The 12,695-nt window shown below is 47.7% G+C and overlaps 5 non-coding genes across 5 annotated transcripts; 2 read left to right on the top strand and 3 right to left on the bottom strand.

Moving 5' to 3' along the window:
• Nucleotides 1-3,254: 3,254 nt before the first annotated feature.
• trnav-cac (transfer RNA valine (anticodon CAC)) lies at nucleotides 3,255-3,327 on the bottom strand. The gene has a single exon. It is a non-coding gene; the product is annotated as a tRNA-Val (tRNA).
• A 285-nt stretch (nucleotides 3,328-3,612) lies between these two features.
• On the top strand, nucleotides 3,613-3,684 carry trnad-guc (transfer RNA aspartic acid (anticodon GUC)). The gene has a single exon. It is a non-coding gene; the product is annotated as a tRNA-Asp (tRNA).
• Nucleotides 3,685-7,539: 3,855 nt separating this feature from the next.
• trnav-aac (transfer RNA valine (anticodon AAC)) lies at nucleotides 7,540-7,612 on the bottom strand. The gene has a single exon. It is a non-coding gene; the product is annotated as a tRNA-Val (tRNA).
• Nucleotides 7,613-8,673: 1,061 nt separating this feature from the next.
• Nucleotides 8,674-8,746, bottom strand: trnav-cac (transfer RNA valine (anticodon CAC)). The gene has a single exon. It is a non-coding gene; the product is annotated as a tRNA-Val (tRNA).
• A 244-nt stretch (nucleotides 8,747-8,990) lies between these two features.
• On the top strand, nucleotides 8,991-9,062 carry trnad-guc (transfer RNA aspartic acid (anticodon GUC)). The gene has a single exon. It is a non-coding gene; the product is annotated as a tRNA-Asp (tRNA).
• Nucleotides 9,063-12,695: the final 3,633 nt, after the last annotated feature.

Raw genomic sequence — 12,695 nt, 5'->3', positions numbered from 1 at the left:
GAGGTGACTGACTGGCAAGCGCTCTGTGAGCCACAAGACATTGATGGGCTCACAGAGTGCAGCACAGATTACATCAACTTCTGTGCAGACTCCACTGTCCCAGCAAGGACTGTTCATTGTCATTCAAACAACAAGCCATGGGTGACAAAGGACATCAAGGCCATCCTGAATGCAAAGAAGAGGGCTTTCAGAGGTGGCAACAGGGAGGAGGTGAGAACGATTCAGGGGGAACTGAAGGTGGAGATCAAGGAGGCCAAGGAGAAGTACAGGAGGAAGCTGGAATGGAAACTCCTGACTGGCAGACCACAGTATGTGCACAGAGTGGTCATTGTATATATCTTGTTTGTTCTGCATGGAAGTATGAGGGGCGTTAATAGTCCCTATCTGTTGTCTTTCTTACCAAGTCCTACTCTATTGTGTGCACATTGCTAAAGAAGAAATCATTAGATGTTTCGGGTCAACATCATACAGCCTCCTCCAGGAGACCCAGCTGAGGACACACACAGCCATCTCAAGGGTCTGGCCAAGGATTGCAAGACAAAGCCCCAGCATCCAACTTCAACTGGGAAGCACCTAGCCCACCAGCCACCCTGCCTGCATACCAACCAGCCCCATCGTACTTGAAGGCCTTGTCCAAGCGAGCTTCCCAAGGGATTGTTACCTCCAGCAGGATGACTTACGTGGAGGTTTCGAACACAAGAACAACATCAGGTCTGAAGCTGTCTGTGGCCATCAAACTGTTCAACTTCTCCCTCTGAATGTCAGACTTTCTATTACCAGCGCAATACATATATGTACATATATATACACACACATACATATACACTGTTATTGTATATATTTTTTTTTTTCTGCATGGAAGTATGAGGGACTTTAATAGTCTCCATCTGTTGTCTTTCTTATCAATCCCTACTCTATTGTGTGCACAGTGCTAAAGATTGTGCTCAGTGGATGGCTGCACACCACCTGAAGCTAGCTAACCACTTGCACCATGGTTATCCTCTCTTGAGGCACAGCCATCTCAAGGGTCTGGCCAAGGATTGCAATACCAAGCCCCAGCATCCAACTTCAACTGGGAAGCACCTAGCCCACCAGCCACCCTGCCTGCATACCAACCAGCCCCATCGTACTTGAAGGCCTTCTCCAAGCGAGCTTCCCAAGGGATTGTTACCTCCAGCAGGATGGCTTGCGTGGAGGTTTCGAACACAAGAACAACATCAGGTCTGAAGCTGTCTGTGGCCATCAAACTGTTCAACTCCTCCCTCTGAATGTCAGACTTTTTTTTTTTACCAGCGCAATACATATATGTACATATATATACACACACATACATATACACTGTTATTGTATATATTTTGTTTTATCTGCGTGGAAATGTGAGGGACGTTAATAGTCTCCATCTGTTGTCTTTCTTATCAAGCCCTACTCTATTGTGTGCACAGTGCTAAAGATTGTGCTCAGTGGATGGCTGCACACCACCTGAAGCTCAGCCTTGGCAAGACTGAGCTGCTCTTCCTTCCACGGAAGGCATCTCCCACCCATTCTCTTTCTTCCAGGGAAGGCATCTCCCATCCATGCTCTTCCTTCCAGGGAAGGCATCTTCCATCCATGACCTCTCCATTCCCATTGAGAACTCTGTGGCGTCCACAGCTTGGACTGCAATGACCCTGGGTGTGACACCAGATGACCAGCTGTCCTTCGCTGCCAACCTGGCTGCGACGACCCACTCCAAAAAATTCATTCTCCACAGCATCAGGAGGATACGTCCATTCCTGTCCCAGGAGGCACCGCAAGTTCTGGTCCAGGCTCTTGTCATCTCGCACCTAGACTACTGAAACCTGCTCCTGGCTGAGAGTGACAGCGTGGAGCATGGAGCATTGTTCTGCTCTCCGCGAAGTGCCGATGCAGAAATAGGCAATATAAAAGCATGACTGTGTGAGTCAAGTTGTTTGTCCCTGTCTTTCATTCACTCACATGGCTTGGCATACCACAGCTATCCAGAAGACGTTGAACTAATTCTGTCCTTTCCCCGGTCTGAAAATGTGGCAGTCAAAATCTCTGCGTGTGTTGCTGAGTTCAATGCAGTTAACGTAATAATCAGAGTGAACAGCAAAGAGTCATGTTTCCTCCCGGTTTCGAACCGGGGGCCTTTCGCGTGTTAGGCGAATGTGATAACCACTACACTACGGAAACTGTTGAAAAGCAGCTTTCACCCGCATGCGCGACACCCGAGAGTGACGGGCATGTTCACCTGGGCCATCTACCTTGAGATGACAGTTAGGCATCTTTATTGAAAAAAAAAAAGTGGAATCCGGATTTTATTTCCATGGGCAGGACATGATCTATCTGGGCGGGCCGCTCAAGTATAGCCTATGTATGGGAAACACTGGTGTGCACAGTGCTAAACATTGTGCTTGCGCCTGTCATTCACTCACATGGCTTTACTTACCACAGCTGAATTATTTCTGTCTTTTCCCCGGTCGGAAACCAAGGTGGCAGCACCAATTTCTGCGTGTCTTGCAGGCATCTCTCAGTGGATGTCTGCACACAGCCCGCCGGCAGCTCAACCTCCACAACACTGAGCTGCTCTTCCTCCCAGGGAAGGCATCTGCCAACCTGGCTGCTACGACCCACTCCAGAAAATTCATTCTCCACAGCATCGGGAAGATACATGCGTTCCTCACCCAGGAGGCACCGCAGGTGCTGGTCCAGGCTCTTGTCATCTCGCACCTAGACTACTGGAACTCGCTCCTGGCTTAGTGCGCAGCTAAAGCACCTGGCGATTCTCGTCGAAAAGGGCCAAAAACCAGTGTGGAACCGTCCTCCTTTGTATAGTGGACAGTAAGATGTGTAACTAACACAAGCAACAAAGAATTCTTTTTTAGACATCAAAAAATTCAGGGTTTGGTATGTACTTCGGTTTTGCGACACTGAATGACCAGCTATCCTTCGTTGCCAACCTGGCTGCAACGACCCACTCCTGCAAAGTCATTCATCAGGAGGATACATCCGTTCCTCACCCAGATTACTGAAACTCGCTCCTGGCTGGTGTGCCTGCATGTGTCACCTCTTATTGTTTCTGAAGTAGCACTTGAAGCAGTTCAGCATATTTGATGAAGTTGATGTACTTGCATGATTCCTCCAATTCTTGGGTTGTATCCACATGGTTGAATGTACTATTTGTAAGTCACTGTGGATGAAAGCATCAGCTAAATACATTTAACGTAAAACCAGGAGCGAACAGTAAAGAATAGTGTTTCCGCCCGGTTTCGAACCGGGGACCTTTCGCGTGTGAGGCGAACGTGATAACCACTACACTACGGAAACTGTTGAAAAGCAGCTTTCACGCGCATGCGCGACACCCGAGAGTGACAGGCATTTTCACCCAGGCCTCTACCTTGAGATGACAGTTAGGCATCTTTATTGAAAAAAAAAAGTGGAATCCACAGCTATGCAGATGACACTGAATTATTTCTGTCTTTTCCCCAGTCTGAAAGCAAGGTGGCTGCTCAACCTCCCCAGCGAAGAAGCAGCTCAGTGTTGTGGAGGTTGAGCAGCCACCTTGCTTTCAGACTGGGGAAAAGACAGAAATAATTGATGTCCTTGCATCATTCCTCGTTAGTATAGTGGACAGTATCTCCGCCTGTCACGCGGAAGACCGGGGTTCGATTCCCCGACGGGGAGATTTGACTTTTCTACCAGTTCCTGATTATTCACCAAGGCAGACAAAGGTAATACAGCAGAAAGAAGAAGAAAACTAGGCAATATGGGAGTATGAGGGACGTCAATAGTCCTGCTTGCTTATTTGTGCTGCTGTAAAATCCTGTGTGTATTTCTATGTCTAGGTATCAAAAGGCAAATCATTAAAGTTCAAGCGTTTGGAAGACCTCTAGACAGACGGTCACAAGAAGCATCCTGATGAGACTTGCATCTGGAGAGCTGAGCACAGGCCACCTGCCCCTCTGCCTTCTGCTAAGAACAGGCTAGCCTTCACCATCCGGATCAGAGCGTGAGTACTTAGATGGGTTTTTAAACAAGATTCCTCTCTGCGTAGTCACTGTCGTGTAAACAGGAATGCTACACAGAGATTAACCTAAAGCTGAAGTTGGGGGGCGCCTCTGTGGCACATTTCCTGCCTTTCTCCAATCTATCACTATCTTACCAAGGCAAAAAAAAGCTGGAACTGGTTGTACATTTTTGCATCCATTTCAGTGAAACACTAACAAGATTAATGGTAAAAATGGTACCTTTTTTTTTCTAGAAAAGGTGGATCGTCTACACACTCAGATTTGGTAAGTCGTGTAGAAACTATTCAGTCACGACAGGTGGGAATGAGTACACAGGAAGTAAAATGATCCCAGAAAATGACTCGTCAACTCTCACAGATGTCCTGCAACCTTTTAGACGTCATGTTGATGACTGTGAAAATGAGTAATACTTGTTGTTTTTTTGTAACTTATGTGCTGTTTAAACCATTATAAAACACAAACTGGAGGTCAAGTCTAAGCTCTGATATACTTAATTCACTGAAAATTCAGGCAATCATTGATGTGCTGGAAACTTGAGGCGCAGCCATATTTAGAATCAACGTGAAAGAATCAAAATATTTCTTCTTCTTTGGACCCCACTGTATATACTTCATGATTCATGGGAGGAGCAATACATCTACCGATGCCTCTGGATACATCTTCAATGATGTTCCTAGAATCATCATTTGTTTCGGGTCATGATACAGCCTCCTCCAGGAGACCCACCTGAGGCTGATCAGACATCAGCTTGTGTCCAGATGGCTAGCTAACCACTTGCACCATGGTTATCCTCTCTTGAGCCACAGCCATCTCAAGGGTCTGGCCAAGGATTGCAATACAAAGCCCCAGCATCCTACTTCAACGGGGAAGCACCTAGCCCACTAGCCACCCTGTCTGCATACCAACCAGCCCCATCGTACTTTGGGGCCTTGTCCAAGCGAGCTAGGATGACTTACGTGGAGGTTTCAAACACAAGAACTACATCAGGTCTGCAGGTGTTGAACACGATGTGCTGAGGGAACTTGCAGAGGTTCCTGCAGATCCCTAGGATGCTGGCTGCTCCCCAGCGCTGATGCCACCGCTTGCTTCACGCACAGATGGTTTCTTTAATGACCTTCACTACAGAAAAGGATTTCCTGTAAGCTATGTGTCAGAATCAGAAACACTTAACTTGGAGGATGCGGGCATCGATCCCGCTACTTCTCGCATGCTAAGCGAGCGCTCTACCATTTGAGCTAATCCCCCATTTCCTATCCTCTTAGAGAGGAGAGGACCCTGGACCTGCTGTCCAGGGTATGCTAAGGTGAAGGATGCATACAGCCCTCCGCCCACCCCTCTAGGTAGGTCAGACCACAACCTCACTGGCTTATGAGACATTTCAGCAATGTTTTGAGGTGACTGACTGGCAGGCGCTCTGTGAGCCACAAGACATTGATGGGCTCACAGAGTGCAGCACAGATTACATCAACTTCTGTGCAGACTCCACTGTCCCAGCAAGGACTGTTCATTGTCATTCAAACAACAAGCCATGGGTGACAAAGGACATCAAGGCCATCCTGAATGCAAAGAAGAGGGCTTTCAGAGGTGGCAACAGGGAGGAGGTGAGAACGATTCAGGGGGAACTGAAGGTGGAGATCAAGGAGGCCAAGGAGAAGTACAGGAGGAAGCTGGAATGGAAACTCCTGACTGGCAGACCACAGTATGTGCACAGAGTGGTCATTGTATATATCTTGTTTGTTCTGCATGGAAGTATGAGGGGCGTTAATAGTCCCTATCTGTTGTCTTTCTTACCAAGTCCTACTCTATTGTGTGCACATTGCTAAAGAAGAAATCATTAGATGTTTCGGGTCAACATCATACAGCCTCCTCCAGGAGACCCAGCTGAGGACACACACAGCCATCTCAAGGGTCTGGCCAAGGATTGCAAGACAAAGCCCCAGCATCCAACTTCAACTGGGAAGCACCTAGCCCACCAGCCACCCTGCCTGCATACCAACCAGCCCCATCGTACTTGAAGGCCTTGTCCAAGCGAGCTTCCCAAGGGATTGTTACCTCCAGCAGGATGACTTACGTGGAGGTTTCGAACACAAGAACAACATCAGGTCTGAAGCTGTCTGTGGCCATCAAACTGTTCAACTTCTCCCTCTGAATGTCAGACTTTCTATTACCAGCGCAATACATATATGTACATATATATACACACACATACATATACACTGTTATTGTATATATATTTTTTTTTCTGCATGGAAGTATGAGGGACTTTAATAGTCTCCATCTGTTGTCTTTCTTATCAATCCCTACTCTATTGTGTGCACAGTTCTAAAGATTGTGCTCAGTGGATGGCTGCACACCACCTGAAGCTAGCTAACCACTTGCACCATGGTTATCCTCTCTTGAGGCACAGCCATCTCAAGGGTCTGGCCAAGGATTGCAATACCAAGCCCCAGCATCCAACTTCAACTGGGAAGCACCTAGCCCACCAGCCACCCTGCCTGCATACCAACCAGCCCCATCGTACTTGAAGGCCTTCTCCAAGCGAGCTTCCCAAGGGATTGTTACCTCCAGCAGGATGGCTTGCGTGGAGGTTTCGAACACAAGAACAACATCAGGTCTGAAGCTGTCTGTGGCCATCAAACTGTTCAACTCCTCCCTCTGAATGTCAGACTTTTTTTTTTTACCAGCGCAATACATATATGTACATATATATACACACACATACATATACACTGTTATTGTATATATTTTGTTTTATCTGCGTGGAAATGTGAGGGACGTTAATAGTCTCCATCTGTTGTCTTTCTTATCAAGCCCTACTCTATTGTGTGCACAGTGCTAAAGATTGTGCTCAGTGGATGGCTGCACACCACCTGAAGCTCAGCCTTGGCAAGACTGAGCTGCTCTTCCTTCCACGGAAGGCATCTCCCACCCATTCTCTTTCTTCCAGGGAAGGCATCTCCCATCCATGCTCTTCCTTCCAGGGAAGGCATCTTCCATCCATGACCTCTCCATTCCCATTGAGAACTCTGTGGCGTCCACAGCTTGGACTGCAATGACCCTGGGTGTGACACCGGATGACCAGCTGTCCTTCGCTGCCAACCTGGCTGCGACGACCCACTCCAAAAAATTCATTCTCCACAGCATCAGGAGGATACGTCCATTCCTGTCCCAGGAGGCACCGCAAGTTCTGGTCCAGGCTCTTGTCATCTCGCACCTAGACTACTGAAACCTGCTCCTGGCTGAGAGTGACAGCGTGGAGCATGGAGCATTGTTCTGCTCTCCGCGAAGTGCCGATGCAGAAATAGGCAATATAAAAGCATGACTGTGTGAGTCAAGTTGTTTGTCCCTGTCTTTCATTCACTCACATGGCTTGGCATACCACAGCTATCCAGAAGACGTTGAACTAATTCTGTCCTTTCCCCGGTCTGAAAATGTGGCAGTCAAAATCTCTGCGTGTGTTGCTGAGTTCAATGCAGTTAACGTAATAATCAGAGTGAACAGCAAAGAGTCATGTTTCCGCCCGGTTTCGAACCGGGGGCCTTTCGCGTGTTAGGCGAACGTGATAACCACTACACTACGGAAACTGTTGAAAAGCAGCTTTCACCCGCATGCGCGACACCCGAGAGTGACGGGCATGTTCACCTGGGCCATCTACCTTGAGATGACAGTTAGGCATCTTTATTGAAAAAAAAAATGTGGAATCCGGATTTTATTTCCATGGGCAGGACATGATCTATCTGGGCGGGCCGCTCAAGTATAGCCTATGTATGGGAAACACTGGTGTGCACAGTGCTAAACATTGTGCTTGCGCCTGTCATTCACTCACATGGCTTTACTTACCACAGCTGAATTATTTCTGTCTTTTCCCCGGTCGGAAACCAAGGTGGCAGCACCAATTTCTGCGTGTCTTGCAGGCATCTCTCAGTGGATGTCTGCACACAGCCCGCCGGCAGCTCAACCTCCACAACACTGAGCTGCTCTTCCTCCCAGGGAAGGCATCTGCCAACCTGGCTGCTACGACCCACTCCAGAAAATTCATTCTCCACAGCATCGGGAAGATACATGCGTTCCTCACCCAGGAGGCACCGCAGGTGCTGGTCCAGGCTCTTGTCATCTCGCACCTAGACTACTGGAACTCGCTCCTGGCTTAGTGCGCAGCTAAAGCACCTGGCGATTCTCGTCGAAAAGGGCCAAAAACCAGTGTGGAACCGTCCTCCTTTGTATAGTGGACAGTAAGATGTGTAACTAACACAAGCAACAAAGAATTCTTTTTTAGACATCAAAAAATTCAGGGTTTGGTATGTACTTCGGTTTTGCGACACTGAATGACCAGCTATCCTTCGTTGCCAACCTGGCTGCAACGACCCACTCCTGCAAAGTCATTCATCAGGAGGATACATCCGTTCCTCACCCAGATTACTGAAACTCGCTCCTGGCTGGTGTGCCTGCATGTGTCACCTCTTATTGTTTCTGAAGTAGCACTTGAAGCAGTTCAGCATATTTGATGAAGTTGATGTACTTGCATGATTCCTCCAATTCTTGGGTTGTATCCACATGGTTGAATGTACTATTTGTAAGTCACTGTGGATGAAAGCATCAGCTAAATACATTTAACGTAAAACCAGGAGCGAACAGTAAAGAATAGTGTTTCCGCCCGGTTTCGAACCGGGGACCTTTCGCGTGTGAGGCGAACGTGATAACCACTACACTACGGAAACTGTTGAAAAGCAGCTTTCACGCGCATGCGCGACACCCGAGAGTGACAGGCATTTTCACCCAGGCCTCTACCTTGAGATGACAGTTAGGCATCTTTATTGAAAAAAAAAAGTGGAATCCACAGCTATGCAGATGACACTGAATTATTTCTGTCTTTTCCCCAGTCTGAAAGCAAGGTGGCTGCTCAACCTCCACAACACTGAGCTGCTTCTTCGCTGGGGAGGCATGTTGATGTCCTTGCATCATTCCTCGTTAGTATAGTGGACAGTATCTCCGCCTGTCACGCGGAAGACCGGGGTTCGATTCCCCGACGGGGAGATTTGACTTTTCTACCAGTTCCTGATTATTCACCAAGGCAGACAAAGGTAATACAGCAGAAAGAAGAAGAAAACTAGGCAATATGGGAGTATGAGGGACGTCAATAGTCCTGCTTGCTTATTTGTGCTGCTGTAAAATCCTGTGTGTATTTCTATGTCTAGGTATCAAAAGGCAAATCATTAAAGTTCAAGCGTTTGGAAGACCTCTAGACAGACGGTCACAAGAAGCATCCTGATGAGACTTGCATCTGGAGAGCTGAGCACAGGCCACCTGCCCCTCTGCCTTCTGCTAAGAACAGGCTAGCCTTCACCATCCGGATCAGAGCGTGAGTACTTAGATGGGTTTTTAAACAAGATTCCTCTCTGCGTAGTCACTGTCGTGTAAACAGGAATGCTACACAGAGATTAACCTAAAGCTGAAGTTGGGGGGCGCCTCTGTGGCACATTTCCTGCCTTTCTCCAATCTATCACTATCTTACCAAGGCAAAAAAAAGCTGGAACTGGTTGTACATTTTTGCATCCATTTCAGTGAAACACTAACAAGATTAATGGTAAAAATGGTACCTTTTTTTTTCTAGAAAAGGTGGATCGTCTACACACTCAGATTTGGTAAGTCGTGTAGAAACTATTCAGTCACGACAGGTGGGAATGAGTACACAGGAAGTAAAATGATCCCAGAAAATGACTCGTCAACTCTCACAGATGTCCTGCAACCTTTTAGACGTCATGTTGATGACTGTGAAAATGAGTAATACTTGTTGTTTTTTTGTAACTTATGTGCTGTTTAAACCATTATAAAACACAAACTGGAGGTCAAGTCTAAGCTCTGATATACTTAATTCACTGAAAATTCAGGCAATCATTGATGTGCTGGAAACTTGAGGCGCAGCCATATTTAGAATCAACGTGAAAGAATCAAAATATTTCTTCTTCTTTGGACCCCACTGTATATACTTCATGATTCATGGGAGGAGCAATACATCTACCGATGCCTCTGGATACATCTTCAATGATGTTCCTAGAATCATCATTTGTTTCGGGTCATGATACAGCCTCCTCCAGGAGACCCACCTGAGGCTGATCAGACATCAGCTTGTGTCCAGATGGCTAGCTAACCACTTGCACCATGGTTATCCTCTCTTGAGCCACAGCCATCTCAAGGGTCTGGCCAAGGATTGCAATACAAAGCCCCAGCATCCTACTTCAACGGGGAAGCACCTAGCCCACTAGCCACCCTGTCTGCATACCAACCAGCCCCATCGTACTTTGGGGCCTTGTCCAAGCGAGCTAGGATGACTTACGTGGAGGTTTCAAACACAAGAACTACATCAGGTCTGCAGGTGTTGAACACGATGTGCTGAGGGAACTTGCAGAGGTTCCTGCAGATCCCTAGGATGCTGGCTGCTCCCCAGCGCTGATGCCACCGCTTGCTTCACGCACAGATGGTTTCTTTAATGACCTTCACTACAGAAAAGGATTTCCTGTAAGCTATGTGTCAGAATCAGAAACACTTAACTTGGAGGATGCGGGCATCGATCCCGCTACTTCTCGCATGCTAAGCGAGCGCTCTACCATTTGAGCTAATCCCCCATTTCCTATCCTCTTAGAGAGGAGAGGACCCTGGACCTGCTGTCCAGGGTATGCTAAGGTGAAGGATGCATACAGCCCTCCGCCCACCCCCCTAGGTAGGTCAGACCACAACCTCACTGGCTTATGAGACATTTCAGCAATGTTTTGAGGTGACTGACTGGCAGGCGCTCTGTGAGCCACAAGACATTGATGGGCTCACAGAGTGCAGCACAGATTACATCAACTTCTGTGCAGACTCCACTGTCCCAGCAAGGACTGTTCATTGTCATTCAAACAACAAGCCATGGGTGACAAAGGACATCAAGGCCATCCTGAATGCAAAGAAGAGGGCTTTCAGAGGTGGCAACAGGGAGGAGGTGAGAACGATTCAGGGGGAACTGAAGGTGGAGATCAAGGAGGCCAAGGAGAAGTACAGGAGGAAGCTGGAATGGAAACTCCTGACTGGCAGACCACAGTATGTGCACAGAGTGGTCATTGTATATATCTTGTTTGTTCTGCATGGAAGTATGAGGGGCGTTAATAGTCCCTATCTGTTGTCTTTCTTACCAAGTCCTACTCTATTGTGTGCACATTGCTAAAGAAGAAATCATTAGATGTTTCGGGTCAACATCATACAGCCTCCTCCAGGAGACCCAGCTGAGGACACACACAGCCATCTCAAGGGTCTGGCCAAGGATTGCAAGACAAAGCCCCAGCATCCAACTTCAACTGGGAAGCACCTAGCCCACCAGCCACCCTGCCTGCATACCAACCAGCCCCATCGTACTTGAAGGCCTTGTCCAAGCGAGCTTCCCAAGGGATTGTTACCTCCAGCAGGATGACTTACGTGGAGGTTTCGAACACAAGAACAACATCAGGTCTGAAGCTGTCTGTGGCCATCAAACTGTTCAACTTCTCCCTCTGAATGTCAGACTTTCTATTACCAGCGCAATACATATATGTACATATATATACACACACATACATATACACTGTTATTGTATATATATTTTTTTTTCTGCATGGAAGTATGAGGGACTTTAATAGTCTCCATCTGTTGTCTTTCTTATCAATCCCTACTCTATTGTGTGCACAGTTCTAAAGATTGTGCTCAGTGGATGGCTGCACACCACCTGAAGCTAGCTAACCACTTGCACCATGGTTATCCTCTCTTGAGGCACAGCCATCTCAAGGGTCTGGCCAAGGATTGCAATACCAAGCCCCAGCATCCAACTTCAACTGGGAAGCACCTAGCCCACCAGCCACCCTGCCTGCATACCAACCAGCCCCATCGTACTTGAAGGCCTTCTCCAAGCGAGCTTCCCAAGGGATTGTTACCTCCAGCAGGATGGCTTGCGTGGAGGTTTCGAACACAAGAACAACATCAGGTCTGAAGCTGTCTGTGGCCATCAAACTGTTCAACTCCTCCCTCTGAATGTCAGACTTTTTTTTTTTACCAGCGCAATACATATATGTACATATATATACACACACATACATATACACTGTTATTGTATATATTTTGTTTTATCTGCGTGGAAATGTGAGGGACGTTAATAGTCTCCATCTGTTGTCTTTCTTATCAAGCCCTACTCTATTGTGTGCACAGTGCTAAAGATTGTGCTCAGTGGATGGCTGCACACCACCTGAAGCTCAGCCTTGGCAAGACTGAGCTGCTCTTCCTTCCACGGAAGGCATCTCCCACCCATTCTCTTTCTTCCAGGGAAGGCATCTCCCATCCATGCTCTTCCTTCCAGGGAAGGCATCTTCCATCCATGACCTCTCCATTCCCATTGAGAACTCTGTGGCGTCCACAGCTTGGACTGCAATGACCCTGGGTGTGACACCGGATGACCAGCTGTCCTTCGCTGCCAACCTGGCTGCGACGACCCACTCCAAAAAATTCATTCTCCACAGCATCAGGAGGATACGTCCATTCCTGTCCCAGGAGGCACCGCAAGTTCTGGTCCAGGCTCTTGTCATCTCGCACCTAGACTACTGAAACCTGCTCCTGGCTGAGAGTGACAGCGTGGAGCATGGAGCATTGTTCTGCTCTCCGCGAAGT

This window comes from Enoplosus armatus, chromosome 19 (assembly GCF_043641665.1).
Source record: "Enoplosus armatus isolate fEnoArm2 chromosome 19, fEnoArm2.hap1, whole genome shotgun sequence".
In the NCBI taxonomy this organism is placed as follows: domain Eukaryota; kingdom Metazoa; phylum Chordata; class Actinopteri; order Centrarchiformes; family Enoplosidae; genus Enoplosus; species Enoplosus armatus.
Note: the sequence above shows the minus strand (reverse complement) of the source record. Positions and strands in the feature narration are given on the sequence as shown.